This window comes from Siphateles boraxobius, unplaced genomic scaffold (assembly GCF_051911475.1).
Source record: "Siphateles boraxobius isolate OS27281-9 unplaced genomic scaffold, OSU_SipBor_1 12, whole genome shotgun sequence".
NCBI lineage: Eukaryota > Metazoa > Chordata > Actinopteri > Cypriniformes > Leuciscidae > Siphateles > Siphateles boraxobius.
This window is the reverse complement of record NW_027508722.1, coordinates 25,001,906-25,015,448: the sequence shown is the minus strand read 5'-3', so window position 1 is coordinate 25,015,448 and position 13,543 is coordinate 25,001,906. Positions and strand designations below refer to the sequence as shown.

The 13,543-nt window shown below is 38.9% G+C and overlaps 1 protein-coding gene across 8 annotated transcripts in view; it reads right to left on the bottom strand.

Moving 5' to 3' along the window:
• sema6cb (semaphorin 6Cb) overlaps nt 1-13,543 on the bottom strand; it is a 151,673-nt gene that overhangs the window by 73,253 nt on the left and 64,877 nt on the right. For all 8 annotated transcript variants that reach the window (XM_077215225.1, XM_077215184.1, XM_077215215.1 and 5 more), the window contains one exon: nt 10,451-10,560. The gene's annotated coding sequence lies outside the window, so the exon portion shown is untranslated. The remainder of the gene's footprint in view (nt 1-10,450; nt 10,561-13,543) is intronic.

Here is a 13,543-nt window from a genome sequence, read left to right as displayed (position 1 = left end):
GGCACATATAATAAAAAAATGAAAGAAGGAATGATAGAAGGAATGATGGATCGCTAGAATGAACGAACGAACAAAAGATTGATAAAAAATAGAACAGATAGATAGAAAGAAAGAACGATAGATTGACAGATAGATAGAGATGATCATATTTAACAAATTCCCTTTTGTGGACCACAGTGGAAGAACAGTTAATTAACTAGAATGCATTACCCTTTTTTAATTCCTCTGCATGTTATACCATTTCAACATTTTGTGGGGTGTGGAGAATTCAATCCAAAATGGATACTTGTAAATCGAAAGCAAGTCAATTCTTCAAATCTTTTGCACAAAAATGTTGTGTTAGACAGGGAGAGAGAGAAAAAGACAGGGCACAATCTACTTGAGTGCAGAATCCCTCTGTATATATGCAACCAAATTGAATCAATACATAAAGGCAGCGTCTGGTCACGACTGGGGTTTTAGTAGTGGCACCAGAAGTAATATACACATACACAGGTCATCTAAACAGCAATTTTAAGACATCTTGATTTATAATGGCTTAGACTGCCACCGTATCGCAGTAACATGAAACTTACCGCAGACACACAGAAACTCAGCACGTACATTAGTCTGACACAGATACAAGCCCGTATCCCACAACCACCAACATCATTTACGGCCCTCAGATACGGCTCTCCCCAGAGGGAGCTCGGATCTATTGGCTCTCACGCTACACGCAACACAGAGCTTATTTCCAATGAGAACAGAGGCCGGAATATCCTTTGAAATCGCAGCGATTGCGACACAAGCCTGGAATTGAAATATTACGAAAGACGAAGAAGAAAGAGGGGCACGGGGACACCAAAGAATATGAGCAAAAAATCGATGAGAAGGGGAAAAAATAGAGTGATTAAGAAATAGAGAATGGGCTAGTGGGTTGTTGTGGTTAGAAATGGAGGCTATTTAGGGCTCGGCTGATATTTCTCAATCCTCCGCTAGTGAGTCAAGAGCAGACTGTTATGAGACACCGAGACGTTTCCCAGACTCTCAGGTGTGATGGATGGATATTTCAGCCAGTAAATATTGCACATGCTGGAGGTTGTATATTGTTCCAGCGAGGACAATTCAAGCAGGTCTCACTGATGTCGTCCTTAGTGTCCAGAGCTAATTATATAGTAAGAAGAAGGGGATCGGAGCACAGTCAGACCTTGAGAAACACTCAGATCTCCAGAGTGTCGGTCCTATCAACAGATCAAAGCCTGAGTCTACCACAACACATCCTCGGCCGACGAGGGACCAGTGGATGAAAACCCAAACAGGCCGGTTGAGACCGCTATGAGGGCAGTGTATGTTATGTATTCTTCTGTGGCACACTGTAAAGCCAAATATATTTTCTCATTAAAATGTCAGATGTGCAAGTGTTACTTTAGGGTTTTCTCAACGCTACTGAGTGAAGTTCAGGGACCACAAAGAAGTTTTTTCAAGACTTTCAAAATCTCTCCATTGTTATTGTTCCTTGCCATTGTCTCTCAGTGATATTTAGGACCAAAACAAGTAGTTGTGATTATCGACAATGAAAATTTGTTGGCATTTTAATGCGACCAAACGTAAAATATTTAAAAAAAGAAGTCCTGTAACCCAAGAGCCTGATGTAGCTGGATATAGTCGAGGAATGCTACAAATAATGTAAATAAAATAAAGTGAGGGGGAAAATGTCAGGCTAAAATGCATCTTACATGGACTGCATGTAAGATAGAGAACAACATGCATGATGTTGCAGCATCTTAAAAGGAAACACCCCACCCCCTTTTATCAATAATGCAGCTTGGTAAATATTTATATTTAGACATTTGAAATTTACTAGATATATAATATGTACTAGATATTTTGTATTTAAGGAAGGGAAAATGCTGCCTATAAGAGTGAGAGTATACTGGTGAAATGAAGAAAATAAGCAAGTAAATAAAAATGTGGAATATTACAGACTTAAACTTTCATTAAAAAAACTAAAATATTTTTTTACTTAAAGGGACAATGTGTAGTTTTTTAGGTATTTTATTATCTACAATCAATATTTTTATTCATAAATATGTCCTCAATGGTGTACAAATACCTCTGGTGTACAAATACCTGAAAACCTATAATAGCAGAGAGGGTCAAAAAGTACTAGGCCAACATGTTTCCACAACGCGTTTTCGTTCAGAGCCAGCGTCACGCAGCTGAAAGCAGCAGAAACGGAGAAGCAGAGCAGTGAGAGGCGCTTGTCACTGCCCCGGCAAGTTTAAAAGGCTGCATTGCACTGTTATTATTCATACTGTAACATTCGTTTGTTCGTTGTGTCAAGTTGCAGTTTGTTTGAAATAACAAACCTGTCCACCCGAAGGAAAACTCGACGAAGTGCTATTAGAAGACATCCTGTCATAGCTTTTTGGTACATAACAGCTACCATAGATGCAACACGCATTTGAAAACGTGAGTCGCTGTAGAGCACAATTTGTTTGAATGCAAAATACAATTTCACCGCTAGATGGGAGAAATTCCTACACAATGTCCCTTTAACTCTGCACTAAAAAAGTAAAAGATTTTGAGTATAAAGTTACAATGTGTTAAGAATAATTTCATAGTAGGATTTACAGAATGCAGTTTAAGTCCTGGGAGAAAAGAAAAGTCATAACATTATGAGATTAGAGTAAAATATTTTAAAAAATAAAAAATAAATTACAAACTCAATGTTACGACTTTAAAATTTGATGACTTAATCTCCTACTATGAGATTACTCTCTATACACTACAACTTTATTCTTTCAATTCTAGAAAATATTTATAGTATAAATAAAAAACAATAACTAAAAAACACAAAACATCTTCCTTTAATTCAGTGAAGGCCCATGAAATGATATTTCCATAAACAATCAATTGAACCCCTAAAATTAGCTGCCTAGTATTAGATTAATCATTAGAGTTTCATTAGATCATAAGATTTTCATTAGATGCTTAGTTGAATCTAGTCATAGTACACCAAACTCCAAAGTTCAATAAAACGCTGTGCATGAGGCATCCAGGGGTCTGGTTATGCCCTAAATAAAATGAAGTCATCTCTTGCCAATTATTTTGGCCCCAGGGCCAAGTCTAAAAGTAGAGCACTATGTTTTATTCTGCTTATCTGTGGAAACAGTTCAGGTCAATAAGATATCCAACCCACAACAGAGGACTGATTGACATTCTTTAAGAAAAAAAACCCTCTTCTTTTGGTGTGAAATGTGAATAATGCAAATGCACCGGGCCACATTTTATCTGCGTTCCAGGTCGAGGGAGTCGAGTGTTATTAAAGCAGCACTGTGACTGAAGCAGAATGTCAATGGAAGCATCACACGTTACCTGCTGCAAGACTTAACATTACATTAAACAGTGTGCGTCCACGCTTCGACTCACTCCCTCTCACGCACCGGCTCCATGAATATAATAATGTGACCCGTGGGGCATAAACGCAGTGAGAGTAGCAGAGGAGTGAAGGGCCAGGCTGCCAGTTTCGATGTCCGGTCTAGCCGCATGGACACCGCTTCATGGATGCTTTTATTTGGATTTCTGAATCGTGCTGACAGGGAATGCACTGACTAAAGCATGTCAGTGAGGGCCAGGGGCCTGACAGCGAGTGTGCAGATGAATGCGATTGCGATTGCTCTCACGTGTTGTGCGATAAAAAAAAAAAAAAGACAGACAGAGGAGAGATAAGGGGAGGGCAAGAGGTAAGAGTGATTCACTGTGTCTCTATCGTACAATTATCAGATGAGAGGGTGTGAATGTCTCGCACTCAGACCAGAACCCTTTGCGAATAAAAAGCACTTCTCCATGTCTAATACGCACATTAATCACAAGCTTCTGTTGCTCTTCTGAGCCCCTTTGTTAACACTTTACACCGTGTTAACAAAGGGGCTTCAAAATCATTCTGTTTTAAGCAGACTAACATGATGGTGGATGTGAAAAACACTTAAACGATAAATGATTGATTAGTTGCATGACGTTAGATGAATAATACATCCCTCTGTAGTGGTTTATAAACCTTATGTAATACATCTCACTAGCTGAACACGAAGCATTTCAGCTTTCTTATGTGCACTCCTACCTCTGCTTGCCACAGCTCAATTTGCAGTATCACGGCTGCCATCTAAACCTCTGCAGGCATCTGAAATGGCATCTCGCTTCGCTCCCACAGCATTGGCGAAGACCGAGAGGAGTTGAAAATCATCGCATCCCTTGGAGGAGAGAAGGAGGGGAGGGACATCCAGCTAAATGCATTTATCTGCTGTTGGCAGCTTTTCAAGCCCACAGCTGAGGCGAGATCAGACAAGAGCGAGTGTTAGCGATCCCTTTGTGGGCCGATATGCGGGTCATTCCTGTTATGGAGCACACTGTCATGATCCCATCAAATACAGTACCATTCAAAAGATTAGGGACAATATGATTTTTTAAATGTAATCATCAAAGCTGCATTTATTGAACGAATAAGCATTTATTGGATCAAATTTTATAGTAATATTGTGAAACATTATTGCAATTCAAAACGGTGTTCTATTATTATATTTAAAATGTTAAAATTATTCCTGTGATGGCAAAGCTGAATTTTCAGCATCATTACTCCAGTCTTCAGTGTCACATGGTTCTTCAGAAATCATTCTAATATGCTGATTTGGTGCTTACTATTTCTTATAATTTTTTTGTGGGAACCATTCAGCATTGCCATCACAGGAATAAATTACATTTTAAAATATATTAAAATACAAAAGAATTATTTTAAATGTCATTATAAATGCAGCCTTTTTTGAGGAGCATAAGAAAGAGAAAAACAAGTTGCATCGACCCCAAACTTTTGACCGGTTGTATTTGTTGCGTGTATATGAGAGACAGGATGCATGTCATGAAGCTTTTATGCCATGGAGACGAAGTCGAGGAGGAAGCCAGACAAATCAAGTAGTAAAGTGTTGAAAAATAAGAGGGAACTTGACAGATCAAAGAAGAGAGATCAACCAATCAGAAAAGTTCTGCAGGTTTTCAGACATCCTTCCACCTGTAGAGACTAAGACAGGTTCTGTCTGGGTTGGAGAGTAAGACGGTCCTATCGAATGCACTTCAGGTAGTATAACTCTCGGATGTGGTGCTCTTCTCCCAGAGAGGAATTCTTTGTCCTTCATGGTGAGATTTAGAACCAGAGGAGACACTAATGACTCACTGAGGTCTGTGGATGTTTGAAATAAAGCAGAAGAGTTTGAGTAATGATAGAATCCTCCATTCAGGATCTATTGACAAACATCGTAGCAGAGTTAACGCACATTTGGTTTTCGGCTAGATTCACGAGGATTCAAACACTGACACACAACACGGCTTGTCTCTGTCTCTATGGTGGTTGCGAATGCCCCAAAGGAGACATGTGAGAGACATCCAGGACTGACAGACCTGATCCTGGATCAGCAGTGGGGGAATCTCGACGGATGAGTCGCATCAGAAGATCAATATACCACTTAATGCTGCACTGTTGCTGAATAACAATGGGCCGTGAGAAAGCTTTTTACTCTCCACCTCCCAGCTGATACCAGCTACAGCACGTAATTACTTTAGCCGACTGTTATGGGTGCTAGATGTCTGGAATGATCTTGCGGTAAGGTTGCAAAGAGCTTTCGATGATATCTCAGTAAGGTATTAAGGTTTTTGCAAGCACGCTGCAAGGTCTGTTAAAAAATCGTATTAAATTGAAACAAGCTCAATATTAGTTAGCTAGGAACGTCTATATTCATCAACAGGATTCAGGTGAGTCAGGAGGTTGCTCTAGAGGCCTTCTACAAAACCATCACAGGGGTATAGGTCTGAGGCTTGTAACCTCAGGCACACATATCAGAATTTACACATTGAAGGGGAAACTCTGACATAAATGAAGTTAGAAGAATATTATGTGATTGTAACTTAATTTAGTCTTCTATGTTGAAGTCATCAGCCAAAATGAACATCAACTGACGAATGAGAGTAAAATTGGCTTTGCATTTACAGGTACTTTGGGAACAGAGAATTTCAGAATGAGATTCGTACTTAGCTACGTTGTTACATGCACAATTCAAATCAAAGACATATAAATCAGCTAAAGAAAACATGTTATGACTCGCACATCTAACAGCTTTTACCAGGAAAATTCAGTTTATCTAATGCTTCAGTTCTATACGTATCTCCGCTAGAACTCCATCTCGCAACACATATGTAGATTATTGCTCACATTAATAATATAAGGTAATTAAAAATTCTTATGTGATTTATCCAAATTAAACATTTAAAAAAAGTTGTTGATCCCAGATATACACTAGAGAATTGACCATTTAATTGGTCATGAATGAAAATCAGCCTGTGTTGGAAAGCAATTACTGCAAGTTCAATACTGTTGTTGTCATATTGCATAATGGATGTTGATCATTCACCCAATGAGACATTGAAAACTCTTTTTGTTCAATCGGCTGAATGATGAACAATATGGCATATTGAATATACTCTACTTCAGTCCCTAGCAGCCTCCATTTCAAAGACACCAAATTAAATATTGCATTTACTTCGAACTAAAAGATCCCAAGAGATGGCGAATTTGATTTAGCTATAGACTTTAGTCAGTTAATAACTTCGCTCTAAGTCAGTGTGGAATTGCACAATATGGTCTATATTGAGTCTATATTATAAAATGTCAAAGTGACTGGTTATAATCCAGTGGTTGCCCATCACTAGTTGTTGTGACAAGACAGGAGGAGGAGCAGCCATGCGGATTACAGAGGTACAGTGTGTGTGTGAGAGTTGTTTGGGTATCTATTAGGATTACAGAAGCAAGACTTGTGTGACTCTAGAGGATATAATTTTGTCAGAGTCAGAGTTCTGCTATGGGGTCACCCCTCTTTGGAGCCATCTGCTTCCTCCTGCCTGTTAGTCTCAGGGCAGTGAAGCTCAGAACTCAAACAGGCCCCGGGGGACAAACACACACACATAAATACACCGAAAATAACTAGACGCTGGTGGTAAGGAACCAGGAAGTGATTCCTGAGTCCCAATCTGCTGGCGCAAATGAGAATTTAACCCCAAGCTTTTACTGCACAGTCAAGTGCTTCCCTGTTGGAACCAATCTGATGATTAGGTTTGTGTAGCCGACCTGGAGTTTGCACGAATCCTACTTCATGTAAGGCATTTTAAAAGCACACTTAAAGGGATAGTTCACCTAAGAAATACAATTCTGTCATCATTTACTCATCTTCATGTAGTTTAAAGCTTGTATGACTTGCTTTCTTCCGTGGAACACAAAAGAAAATATTCCGAAGAAAGTCAATATTGTTTTGGACCCCATAGACTTTCATTGTGTGGACAAAAAAAGTCTTCAAGCTTTCTTCTACAGAACACAAGAAGATATAAAGTCATACAGGTTTTAAACTACATGAGGGTGATTAAATAATGACAGAACATTCATTTTTGGGTGAACTATCTCTAGTAAACGCTAAATCTCAAACTATTTCAGTTATGCATTATCATTCCGAGCCAAATCATTATAACAGGGTTTTTCAGTCATATAGAACAAGAGAGAATATGTGGAATATGCTATTGTAGACTTTTAACAGCACATATACAGTCCAATCATTGTATTCAAGCCTAAAATGCCGTTCCAGATGACTGCTCTGAAATTTCCTATTCACTGGCTGAGATTTTGCTATTCACTGTAGCCCCGCTGTGGTAGGCAACAATGAGGCAGAATGAGTCATAGTATTAGATGGTCGAAGAGTCAATGTCACAAGGCCAAAGAGTCGGAGAATCGCCTATCTGCTGATCACAGCAATAAAAGACTGAGAAGCCACACTTCTCACATTGCAGAAAATCCCACTTACTGTATGTGGTGCCAGAGATGAAGAGAAGAGAAAAGAGATTTAAAAAAAAAAATGCACAAGCATTTGACTAAACTAAACTACCCAGAACCTGTTTCGTTTGGCGTTTACCCCATCAGAGTGCAAAAAAGCTTTCTCACCTGACCTTTCACAAAGTTGGTATGAGCCTTTACAGTGGCACGTTTCCAGACCTGCAGGGCTCAGCTCTATACCAGATCTTCCACAATACAGAGAGAACCTCCGGGATAAACAGTATGATGCAATTTGACTGAATACCCATCCGAGTGATTCTCTGTAGCCATCAATGACCTTTGGATGAAAATGCGGACTCCAGGACAAAAGGGAAGGATAGAGAGAAATCTAGAATGGGAGTGCTTACACTGTTGTTTCTGCTCAGAGGGCAGCAGCAGGGAAGAGAAAGAGGGAAAGAGTGAATGAACAATGGTGCTGCTCAAATAATGTGAGGACATGTCAGTTTTAGTCTGAGCTGTCTGTTTGACCAGAAAAACAAAGGTGGTTTCATTTTGTGCCAAAAATCCAACATAGATTCTTCTTAAGGGTGGATGGTATGACCAATAGTCTCATGTTTTAGGTATTTGTGCAAGACATTCAATCCCAAAATTAATTTATAAAATAAACATGTAGAATATAGCCCGTTGTGAGAGACAAAGTTGCAATTACTAGAAATATTTCGCAATTGTGAGACTATTATTATGAGAAATAATAAAAATTAAATAAATAAAAATTAAGTCAAATTGTGAGATATAGTAAATTAACAATTACAATAAGTCACAATTATGAAATAAAATCATATTATAAGCATATATTAGTGATACAGTAACAAATAAGGAGAAACAGAGCCAATATTGTAAGACAAAAAGTCATTGCGATGTAAAGTCAGAATTGTGAAATAAAGTCATAATGTTGAATATAAGTCGAAAATAAGTCGAAGTTACAAAAAATAAAGTCAAATTGTGAGATATAGTCATATTGTGAAATGAATAAATGCTAATTTGAGATATAAAGTCAAAATTATGAAATATAAAATCACAATTTTGAGATATTACAAAACCTTTTTGTTAGGGCTGTGTATCTTTAGGTAGGCAGCGAATCGATTCGATTCACGATTCATAGGTTTTCGATTCGATTCAAGAACGTTTTTTGCTAATTCAGAAAGATTTGATTCAATGTGATTCACATTAAAATTCGATGCGATTCGATTAATTAGATTCTTCATATTTTTTATGAATTCATAAGATTATTTAAATGCTTCTCCCAATGGGTCTTAGTCTGGGTGTGAATTACACAGCGGTCTTCGGGGGGTAAGAGAGTGAGGACAACAACAAAAAAACAACAACGACATTTTGTCTTTTGTTAATGTTAGTTCATGTTAGTTTTTAATGAATCAATAATAATAAAACATATTTCCAAAGCCTATAAATTAGCATTTGTAGAAATGTAAGCCAAGATTTAAAAAGGCTTTAAAAGTATTGATAGTATCTTATCTTAAAGAAAATAACGGCGACGTTTCCAGGCAACGAACGCGTTGTTTCATAGCAGTGCCCGCGCAATGACATGGAAGCTTCATTAATGGCTTGAGCGGAATTACTCAAGACTTGTTTTCTCGATATTGAGCTGTCATCTGCTCATGTGAACAGCAGTGGCTGTCCTGAGGAGAGCTCAAACATGAACTGCTCAAACATATGTAGATGAGACCTATATGGGACCGAGCGCGAGCGAAATCCAGTGAAAGATGGTAAAGAGTGCAGCGGTTATAGATAGATCTGTGTATATTCAGATCTGTGAAGGAGAGCTGGGACGACGTGTAATGATGCCGCACAGCGCCTCCATTAATTTGCGCATGTAGTCATTTAATGTTTATATATTTTAAAGCACTGAAGAATCGCAAATTATTCGATTCTTGGCATTTTAAATCGAATATTGACCAAAATAAACGATTCACGATTCAAAATACATGTTTCAAGACCGATGCATATGCATCGTCAGGATTTGTAATCGATGCATCGAGAAAACGAGTGAATTGTTACACCCCTACTTTTTGTACTTGTTTTACTCAGAGGTGGAAACAGGCATCCAAATCATCCAATAATGTCTATTTAATAATCTAGTGACATCAATATTTTAAAAACTAAAAAGGACTTCATTTGAGGATGTTGCAAGCATCACCTTTTATAACAGAGTATAAAAATGTTCCCATTTATACTGTAGTAAACAGCACAGCAGAATCTCTACCAGCTGCTACCGATATACTTTATATAAAACAATGGGCTAATGTAGTAAACTGGATCCATGCAGATCTGAATCTCAGATGCCCGTCAATCACTTTTCCTTAACAGCGGACGCAAACCAGCTAGCGTGGGTTACATCAGATCTGACAGGTCGATTCACTTTTGTTAGTTCTGCTGATCTCGAACTGATGCTGCGTCTCTGTAAACTGCTGTGTCTACAATTGATTTTGTCTGCCATAACGAAGAGAGGAAATTCGAACTGGCGTGTCCATGATGACAGGCAGGAAACCTGAATCACTGTAAAAGGAGAGAGACGAATTCAAGACTCACTGTTATCCTTTCAGGAGAAGAGCAGTGGTGGAAACGCTTTAGCTCTCACTGGTGTCCACGAGGGTAGATTGCAACACCCACAAAGAAGAAAGATATTTTCTGTTTAGATCCTGTGAGAGAGACAGAGGGAAAAAAAGAAGCAGACATAAATATATTTGGATCTGGCTGTGTTGGAGATTTGTAGACGAATAACCGCTGGTTTGTAGGTGACTCATGTTGGCAGGAAATGTGAACCGGCCAGTGACCCGTGAAAGAGGAAGATTCAGAACTCACCACTGTTCAAGAAAAAAATCCCTCTTATGCTCTTGCTTTAAAAACACTCTCTCATAAACACACACACGGCATAACTCTAAACAGGACCAGATGTTTCTGCTTGGGAGCTGAACTCCCATCTGTACGCGGAAAAAAGAAAAGCAACAGCAACTTTCCATTCATTGACCCGCTTCTGTCAAAAAAAATGGCAGGAAAATCATGGTGGCAATTTGTGTTTAATACACAAGATGTACTGCAACTCTATGCATTTCTATTTGCATCTATCTATCCATCCATTAACTGCATGTGGTTCCTTCAATAGGGGAACATTAAACTTTAATAGAGGGTTCTTATACAGCGGTGCAGCACTAAAATAGAAAATAGTCTAAAATTCGTGAGATTGCGAATCACAGATTCAATTATCTGGCTGTGGAATTCCATATTCCTGGATCTTTTAAAACCCCCGGTGATGTTGGGGGGCGACTGGCTGGATTTCCCGGAACACATTCGTGCAAGGCTATAACATTCTGACCGCAGTTAGCCCTGTGAATCGCTAGTGAGTTATCGCATGTGGCTCAGGCATTTAGCCCTCTCACCCTTCTCTTTCAATCACTCACACCATACAACCCCATATGTCCCACCCGGGGGGTTGAGGGGTGAGGGAGGGGGAGCAGTCATTGCTCACAAGCCTGAAACTTGTGTCTGAACTCAACCATTTTTATTACGCTACAGAGGACAGGGTGTACAAAACAAACCATGGCAAAATACACACAGACCTCTTGTCCAGAAAATATAAACATCGATATCAAGCTTTCTGTGCATATGTGGCACTGAAAATCTGTTACATTTTGGATGGACTTTTCTGATCCATCTGTTTTACATTAAAGGGTTAGTTCACCCAAAAATGAAAATTCTGTCATTAATTACTTACCCTCATGTTATTCCAAACTCGTAAGACCTTTGTTCATCTTCGGAACACAAATTAAGATTTATTTATTTTTCTGAACCAGCCATAGGCAGCAACGTCATTGCAACTTTCAAGGCCCAGAAATGTAGTAAAGACATTGTTAAAATAGTCCATGTGACTACAGTGGTTCAACCTTAATGTTATGAAGCGATGAGAATACTTTTTGTGCGCAAAACCCCCCAAAAATAACGACTTTATTCAACAATCTCTTTTCTGTAAACAGTGCAGCGCTTCCTGGTTCTACGTCAAAAATAACGTCTGGGGTCTGGTTCTCGTGGTCTTCGCTGAGCATCTGTGCCGATGGCGGTCTAGAACAAATATTGCCTGACATGTAATCATACCTAATGCTAAGGCTAAAAGTGAACCTCTGTGGGTGCAGTGATACACACTGCATACATAGTAGCTACATAAATACATAGTACTAAACGAACAAGCGTTTAACATCATAGCTAGTATTGTATGTTTTAACACGGCTAGAACATTGTATTGACCAATCAGTGGTGTGAATTATAAGTGATGGGGAAGTTACAAGTCATTCATAATTACTACGGATATTTTTCAGCTTCTGCCAAAGCTGATCTGGATTTCTAAACACACACACACACACACACACACACACACACACACACACACACACACACACACACACACACACACACACACACACACTACTACTGGGCGGTATACCGGTTCATACCGAAAACCGGTGTATATTTTTGTCATGATATTAATTTTTAATATACCGCCATACCGATGTATTTAATTACACAACGTTCGGAACGAACGTTACGCTGCGCCGCGCGACACTGTTTCAGAAGGACCCTTTACAATGTTGCACTTCTAAGCAGCGACTGCGAGGCGAGGGTAAACAGCAGTTTTCTTTTACTGTCTATGGGTAAACAGCAGTGCTCTGGTGTTACGTTACAGGGAAGATGGATGCTGCAGAACTATGGTTCTGTGTTATTTTCTTGTCAAATGTCGAGAGCGCATTATTGTAGCGCGAAAGTACATTAATATAATGCGCGAGTGCGAATCTCTCTGCTCGTGCGCTGAATATGATGTGCCGCGCTCTCAGATATATGCTGCTCACGTTGGTCTATTTTCTCTGGGCTCGCTCAGAGAATCCTGCACTTAAAACGTGTCCAGTGCAATCGCGAATCTTCCCCAGCTTACAATTTTAGGTTATAAGAACGTTTTCATAACGTTCCCATTAAGTTCTAAAAACGGTATTTCTGAATGTTCTAGGAACATTCAAAACGTCCAGTTTTTAGACGTTGTATTAACGTTATTTATTGGTTATAAGAACTTTATTCAAAACGTTATAAGAACGTTCAATTCTCCCGTTAAATAAACGTTGTATTAACGTTCTTGCTTGGTTATAAGAACATCATTCAAATGTCATTAGAACGTTAAATTCTCCTGTTATATAAACGTTGTATTAACGTTATTTCCTGGTTATAAGAACGTAGAACGTTATTAGCTATTCTATTCTACAATATTCACTAATGACAGTAAAATAGACCATCCTAAGTAAAATGTACACCTGATTATGCATGAAGAAAAAAAAAACGGTCATAAACCGGAAAACCGGCATAATTTTGAAAAAACGTGATATAAATTTTTGGTCAAACCGCACCGCACTAACACACACACACAATCCTGTGTTTACGCCTCACACTGTGGAGGGTACAACGGTAGTTCATTCTTGTTTGGCCCGGTGGATGTCATTGGCTCTGTGAATAAGCCAATCCATCAAACACAGTTCATTTGAAATGAAGCTAATGTAACTCTCCAAGCATGAAGTTACACTGCAATAAAATCAATATGGACTGTGGTTGGAGTGTTTCAGTTCTGAAATATGAACTCAAGGATTA